This window comes from Mercenaria mercenaria, chromosome 1 (assembly GCF_021730395.1).
Source record: "Mercenaria mercenaria strain notata chromosome 1, MADL_Memer_1, whole genome shotgun sequence".
Classification (NCBI taxonomy): Eukaryota; Metazoa; Mollusca; class Bivalvia; order Venerida; family Veneridae; genus Mercenaria; species Mercenaria mercenaria.
In genome coordinates this window covers 18,834,119-18,842,571 of record NC_069361.1, presented here as the reverse complement: position 1 = coordinate 18,842,571, position 8,453 = coordinate 18,834,119, and the positions used below count along the sequence as shown (strand labels likewise).

At 33.4% G+C, this 8,453-nt stretch overlaps 1 long non-coding RNA gene across 1 annotated transcript; it reads right to left on the bottom strand.

Annotated features, from left to right (window-relative positions):
• Positions 1–2,067: 2,067 nt before the first annotated feature.
• On the bottom strand, positions 2,068–6,658 carry LOC123535219 (uncharacterized). The gene is made up of 4 exons (XR_008369782.1): positions 6,016–6,658; positions 5,255–5,334; positions 4,618–4,678; positions 2,068–4,116 (listed from the first exon to the last, which is right to left on the bottom strand). It is a non-coding gene; the product is annotated as an uncharacterized LOC123535219 (long non-coding RNA).
• Positions 6,659–8,453: the final 1,795 nt, after the last annotated feature.

Here is an 8,453-nt window from a genome sequence, read left to right as displayed (position 1 = left end):
CTCATCAAAGTTAAATCCGACTGTTTATTATTGTCATTATCAAATTTAAATCCAAAACCGCACCAGAGGCCACTATTTCGTACCGATATTTCAATATTTTCTAGGGGAAGAGCCTCCTGACCCAATAAAATGAGGTGGAACCACCATATCTCAAAATTTAGACCATAAAATGCATCGGAGGCAACAACTTCATAACTGTATTTCACTTTTCTTTTCCAAGGGGGAGAGCCATTTGACCCCCCTAACATAAGAGTGTTCCCCATTCAGTACCTAAACATTTACACCAAACAATGCACCATAGGCCTCCATTTTGTATATGTATTTCAAACTTTTCTAGGAAGAGAGCCGCCTCCCCTCCCCTGACCACACTAAAATGATGGGGGAAACCCCCGCCCATACTATAAAAGTTTATACCTGTATTCCATTTTTTTTCAGAGGGAGAGCTCCCTGAACCCCACCTCTAAAATGAGGGGTTTCCCCCTACAATACCTCAAAATTATGACAAAAAATGTACCACAGGCCAACATTTCGGATCTGTATTTCAAAATTTTCCAGGAAGAGAGCCCTCTGGCCCCACTAAAATGAGGGGGAAATCCCCACCATTCCTTGAAATTTAAACCGAAAAATGCAACATTTAATACCTGTATTTCAAAAATTTCTGGGGAGAGATCCCCTGACACCCGCTCCCCCTGACATGGACAGAGCCCCCTCCCGTACCTACCCCCTCTCGGGCTATAAACTAATAACCTATTAGTAAACTGAAACAATTGCATGTTCTTATACGTCTTTACTGATGCCTATGTTTATTGCCGTTTTAAAGACCAATTCTCTGTAAGAACCAAAAAAATAAAGAAGGGGTCGGAAACTCATAGTCTCAGAATTACTTCATATTTGCACCCTTTTTAGTATTCAAGCCATATATGAAGAATCAAGGGTGAAAAGATATGAATCAGCTCTGGTTACCATGGAAACGGGAACATTATACTTTTTGCGAAAAATGGCAATTTCTGAGAGTCAAATTTTACTAAAATGTTACAATTTTCTTTACACATAGTGGTCTCTATGTCTGTAATAGAGCACTAATTTTCATATATGTCTGAAATACATACCTGAAGTAATTATTGAAAACAAATATTGTCTTTCAACATTTTCACAGTTTTAGAAGCAACAATTTTATAAATACCCCCTTTTAAGATTTAACATTATCTTTAAAAATTGGTCTGCATGTATATTTTTCAGCTTCTAATAGAAAAAAAGTGCACGCATCTGAATATAATACTTGTATGGATTCAGCAGAGCTATGATACCTATTTCAGTTTAAGGAGGAATTTTAGTGGGTCATTCATATTTGAGCTTTTTACAGAAATTTGAAAATTGACAAAAAATGAGTTTTCAGCAAACTCATTTATGCCTAAATTACAGAATAACCTGAAATAATATTACATTGCCAGATACAGAATTGTAGCAAAACATAAGTATTTCATGTAAAATCATTTTACAAAGTTATACTGTCCAACACTTTGTCTAGAAATTAAGGAGAATGTTTCGTTACCATGGCAACCGACAAGAAAATTATAATTCAGACCTTTTTAAAGCACTTTCTATATCAATTTTATATTCTATGAAACAAGAAAAGTTCATCTGCAAACTGTCAATGCATCTAATGTACCTGAAGCACATTCTGGGCAGAATTAAGAAGGATACAACCATAATCATGATCTATGAAACTTAAAGCATTGTCACAAGTTCAGTTCTCAACAACCTTGTATGCACTTTTCTTTCTTTTGGGTAAACTAATTTTGAGTTTCAAAGCAGTTGGAAATACTCATAACCAACTGACACTGGGCTTTAAGGTATTGTATGGTTACTGATCATGACTGTCCAATTTTTTTTTCAAGTTGCCATGGTTACAAGATTCATTTTGCATTAAAAAAACAGGGATCATCCTAGGTCAAAATTTTAGGGAGAAGTCCACATAATTTAGGAAGAAATCGAGGAATTTAAGGAGAAGAATCGGCATAAAAATATCTATGTGTGTTTGTGTAAAGACAGTGTCCTTTCACCTTTGGAAATCATTTTGTTGCCATGGAAACAAATAATAGTAAAAGCAAAATCATGTCTACTTCGCCATTTGATTTAATATATACATTTTAAATACAATTCAAAATTATGAACAAATAACAGTGTAATCCAAGACTGAAAAATATCATGATATTTAAAAATAATACAGTATGTTTCTGTAATAACAATCATGATGCACATTCTTCCTTTAACAATCAAATTAAATCAAATTATCTACAGAACAGTTTAGTCAATATTTTGCTAGATACAACTTTAAATGAGCAGCACCATGAGAAAACCAACATAGTGCGTTTGCGACCAGAATGGATCCATACCAGCCTGTGCATCAGTGCAGTCTGGTCAGGATCCATGCTGTTCACTAACAGTTTCTCTAATTGCAATATGCTTTGAAAGCGAACAGGATGGATCCTGACCAGACTGCGAGGGCTGCTCTGGATCTATGCTGGTCGCACAGCCACTATGTTGGTTTTCTCATAGTGCGGCTCAAATGTATTTAATTCTTTCAAACTATCAAGACAATGGCTAGACTTTTTACGGATAGCTATAGATAATGTAGATTTAAGACTTTACTAAGTTTATTCAGAAAAACCCTGATCATGCACATTCCAGTGCCAGTAAATACTCAGTTAATACAAACTGCAGTTGCAGAAATATCTCCTAATGCTTTTTCCAAAATTTATCAAAATACACAACTAAATCTACTTTATTTATTAAAGTAAATACATGCTGGTAAAATAGGATGTTATATGCCTTGTATATCTTAGAATAAAACCTGTTTTACAGATGACAATTTCCTGGATTTCTGAAGATTAATAGATGTTGTTACATGAATGAGGTCTTAAATTTGTCAGAAAGTCAGCTAGAAACTCAGATATTCTCTTTAATCATTGGCCAATTAGTATATATGGGCTTAAGTTATTACCTAACACAATATAGGTAACTTTATAAATGTATGAATTTTCATTAAAATCTGCATTGCAACATTCTTAAAAAATAATTTCATCAGAAAATATGATTTTATGATACAGGCTTAAGAGGGAAAAAGAACTGTAATATTTCAACAGTCTCACAAAATCAAGTATACTAATTCAACCACTGTTTTGCTATATTTTCTCAGTATTTTTTAAAGATTTAAAAAATCTATATGAAATAAAAATAATCTATGGTAGAAAATATACAATTAGATCTGCATATGTTTGAGTAATAAGCCTTCATGTATAATTATGCTGTAAATTGGTAACCAAATCTGATGAGAACTGCAAAACATGTGCTTTTTTTAAAGATATTCAAAGACTGTCATGTGTTTACTCCATTTAAATATGTTCAAGTGCATCTTTTTCAAAATACATTAAACTTTATCAAATTTAAATACAGTTGTATAACAAATGTTATACATGCAAAAGTAATCAAACGGTATCAGATTTTTTTTTATTTTAATATAAAGTCAAGAATAAAGATATTTTTCAATTACAGGGCCTTTGGTTAAACAACTATCAACATTTTTAAGAAATGACATTCTAATTTTTTTTCCATAAATCTGAAAAAGAAACATTAATGCAAACAACATACACTCTGTAATTCCATCTTCAGGGTGTCCAGTGTGAGTTCTTCTATTTATATCAAAGGCACCAATCATTATTTTGGTCTGTGGCAATCCAAAAATGGGACAGATCTTTACTATTCAGATGTCCATAACTTATTCCAAAAACACTAATTGATGATTCCACACTTTCAGCCTCTCTATTTGGGAAACACACACACACACACTATTTTCATAAACATTTTGCCTTCACAATGACATACTGCATTTCAAACTTGTGTCCTCTACTATAGAGATGAAATGTCATCTTGTCAACACTAAACTACCTGGATCAGACAGTTATGTCACAGACTGCACATTTGCAAGTTAAAAAAAAAGTATTTTTAGCAGTCCTTGTTATTTTTATTTGATACAGAATCTTGAGAAGGCTGGCTCTTCAGGTGATATCAGAAGTCTTCTGACTGCATTTACTTTTACCCTGACTGTAGCTGTCACTGAAAAATAGAGATGTGAGAAAGTAACAATCTGAATGTCTTTCATTTGACTATGGGTGGTGGTGGGATGGGGATGGGCTCTCCAGTTAAAATATTTGTGACTTCATGTTACTGGGTAGAACTACTGATCTTCTACAAGCCAGCTGGAGGGTTTCCTTTCACAAATTTGTAAATGAATAAAAATTACATACACTATTTCAATCATTTAATAAATTTTGTATAAGTAAATGTATAATATATACATCTTTCTTTTATTCTTTTAATGAAAATAATTTATCACATGGACCTCCCCCTCCTTGAAATGATTTTAAAAGGAACAATTGTATGAAATACATTAAATACTTTTGACTTTGCACACTTTGATTAAATTTAAGATACATGAAATTCTAAACAAAGTTCATAAATATTCTGTCAAAAAATAACATTCAATCAAGCATTTATAAAGATCTGAAATCAGACCTGATCAGACACTAAGACAAACTATAAATAAAATGTAGATACCTTCCTTCCTTTTATTCCAATATAAGCATGATGATGATCATTCATTTTTTGAAGAATTAGTCTGGAATAAACACACATCAAACTAAAATGGTTGTTACTGTTGTTACATTTTGACAGATACAGGATTTCATCCTTTTCAACATTACATGGGCCACTTTAAAAGTAAAATCTGTTTCTCATACATGTGCAGAGGGTCCTTTTCTGAAAAAGGGTATATTTTAAAATTTCAAAAACTTATCAATATTTATAGTCACAATACAAATGTATGTCAATTCAATTTAAGTTATATGAAGTCCTACTAGCTATTCTTGTATCATAGATTGAGAGGTCAAGATTTCATACTTGTATGAATATGGGCATGTGGGGGACTTTATTCTTTATTTAAATACATGTAGGCCTCTGATGTGTAAATATATATAAAAAAACATATTAACTTTGACACAAACCATTTACATTCAATATGTACTTGTAAAGCAGGCATGTGCAGATTAAAACATGCTGAGGTATGTGTAGCAATGGATGCAATTAAATGTTTTCATTTTTCAGCATTCAGTGAGTTTTTACTTCAGTAAGTCTATATTTCTGCAGGTACTTTGGCAAACACATACACTGTTGCAAATGACTGAATTATGATTACCTCTCTAGAACATCCACTCACTTCATAGTTGTTTGAAACTTTATCATCAAGCAGTCATTTTCAAAAGAAACAACTCACAGCTGAAAAAAAAACAACAAATAAATATACATTTTGAAATGAAAATATGTCTTTATCTGCTTTTTACAAATAACATAAAAAGCATGCTAATGGTCATTTACAACTAAAATCAGGGCTTTTTCCATTATAAATCTACCTCCAATAAAAGGAGGTAATCCCAAAGCAGTATGTTTCTTCCCAAGTCTGAATATGAAATTCCCAAATGTGTTACCTTATATGGGTGTTTGATGTTTTAAAATGGTTTTGAAATTTTGTATATATCTATATTTAGGTTATTACAACAACATTTATAGTGTTGCTTAATTTACACAAAAAATATCTTTACATAGATTTTGGTGATTTGGAAATTTCCACATTAGACAATTTCTGAGAGCATTTTCCCAATTCCGCTGGTGTTGGTGCATGGTATTCCCAAAATGATGGCAAAATGCCTGTAAGTTTTATCTTGGTAAAATAATAAGAAATGTCTGTCCAATATTTAAGAAAATAACCTCTGTATCAGAGGTTCATGACACATACAAAAATTCCACCTATAGTATATATAAAGAGTAAAAAATTTCGGTATGTGTCATGTACCTGTGCTCTGTATGGTCTTTGAATCTGTTAAAGGAAGTGAGCGCATATCTTGCATAGCTTGGAATTTTTACATGTCATACTAAAACATAAAATATTATGAGACTTACCTGTTTCCATTGTAGTGTTATCCTTTAACACTGATCCTTCAGTCAGTTGATACAAACTTCACTTATGGAAATAAACAGACAGATGTCAGACTGATGTCTATCCACAGTTTAGACTCTTTTCTGCCAGAGTATTTTCCCCAAACAATGTCGCTATTCAGCAAATTTTAAACGTGGACTTGGTTTGAAGGGACACATCAAAGCATCACATGCCCATTTAGCATAAAATCTCTGACTGTCATTGTATCTATATACTAAAAATTTGCAAAATCCGTGTAGAAATCTGAATTCAGCATAATCCAGGAAGTAAACTTAGATAAGCTCTTTGTGATTTCCTAAATGAAGAGCATCAAGGGGAGGTAATAAAAATAGGAAAAATGCCCCAAATCATAAACTTTGGCCCAAATCTACAAGAATGTGTCTGAATGACCAACTACGATTTATGTTTCTTTTTGAAATATCATCTTCCCTTTATACAAACAAATATACTTTTCTGCTGAGACCTGTGCACTTTTCAAGATGTAGAGCACAATATAAACATATGTTTTGCTCCATAAATATATTTTTTCTTGCAGATAGAAGTCTAGATCATACAAGAATCAAATAAATATTTGGAAATATTAGTTTGGTATGAAACCGTGTTCATTTGCCTATAAAATTTCCAAGTACGAAAATAAAGGACACTTTCTAGTACTTTCCAGATAACAAAATAGGCATGCACCCCTACTTTTTTGAAAATTCAGCAAGTTGGGGATTTGCATTCTCGTTTCCATGGTAACCGGGACATATATTGAAAAAATGAAAAACAGGATTTTCTTAATTTTGCACCCTCTTCAAGAAAAAATCGGTTTAAAGGAAATCTGTGACTATGAGTTTCCAACTTTTTTTGGTTCTTACAGAGAATTGGTCTTTAAAATTACAAAAATATAAGACTAGGATTACTAATTCCCCAATTATCCTTGTAATCAATGTAATTGTTTTCTAAAAATATGAAAGTAACTGTGATAAATAAAGCTAAAAGGAAGATTTTTACTGTGATATAACACGTCTGAATGTGCCTTAGAACGCACGAGAAACTTCTTGGGGACAAAATTCCAGGAGCGGGGATATGCCCTTAGTCTGTTACACTGATATGTCTAGCAATACAGAGGTTAATATGTAATATAAACGCGTGGAAGAGTCTAGGTATGCCCTCGGATCCCCTAGATTGCCTCGGTTAAAATTAGCGTCTGGCTACGGCACTGACAGTTCAGTATGGTGTATTTATATCATGAAGATTTCGTGTTGACAACAGTTTGACAAATAATGTAAACATGTTTCGCAATTGTTTGTTTGGTATATTTTAGTCGTGTACTCTGCTAGTTACATGCCCTCGTTTAAAACATGTTTTGTGTACCACTGTTATCATGAACATTAAAAGATCTGTGCCGTCAAATATTTTCAGAGCACTCGTGAGCATCTATTATCAGCTGATTGAATAGGCTAACTGGAACGAAATTTCTTCAAACATGCCTATCACTTGCTCTACTGACTGAAGGCACTTCGAACCTTGCAACTAGATTTTAGACTAGTGTGCGTAGCTTTCTACATGCACGTGCCTTCACATTTTTTCTCAAAAATGAATGGCATGCCTGCATTCGAATAAGGGTGAGGTGGAGGGGGCAGACGAGGGTGTGTGTGTGGGGGGGGGGGGGGGAACTCAGCAAAGAAGAATTAAACGCTTGAAAATAACTCCATTTATGTTTATGTTCTTTCTTTAAAAATGTAACTTAGTATTGGATTGGAACACACAGCGTAATGGCTCATTGCAAAGGTTAGGTTAGTGGATTATTGTGAAAAATAGGCGCCTTCACTTCAAAATTACATCAGCATTCGCATAGCACTTATAATAACACTTATAACAATACCATCAACTCAGCATTAACAAGAACAAAATTGTTTGTGTCATGAATCGAATGAAAAACTAAAGGTAAGGATAGATTTCCTAGAACATATACTAGTATCTTAGCAAGCACAGCAGGAACTGAACTATACATAGCAAAGTAGGCAAGCCACAAATAGGCAGCTATAGTGCAAAACTATAGCTGACGGTAGCTTTCAATATTCATCAACAAATACATTTTAACTTTATGACTTTTTATAAAAAATAGGAATAGTGTAACCGAAAGGGGATATCATATACACATACATACATACACAAAGTAAGACAAACAGACGACGACAACAAAATGAACAGACAGAGGAACAGAATGGGGCACCTCCAAGGAACTATCAGTGGCAAAACACCAACTGGGGGCTCCAGCTGGTATATAGAGGGCACATAGCCTCACCGATAGTAAAAACCTTAGGGGCGTAAATTTTGGGGTTGGAGTTTAGTAAACATTAAGATCTGCTTTAGGTACAGTCATATCCGTGACGTAAGTTGGATATTACGATACAGG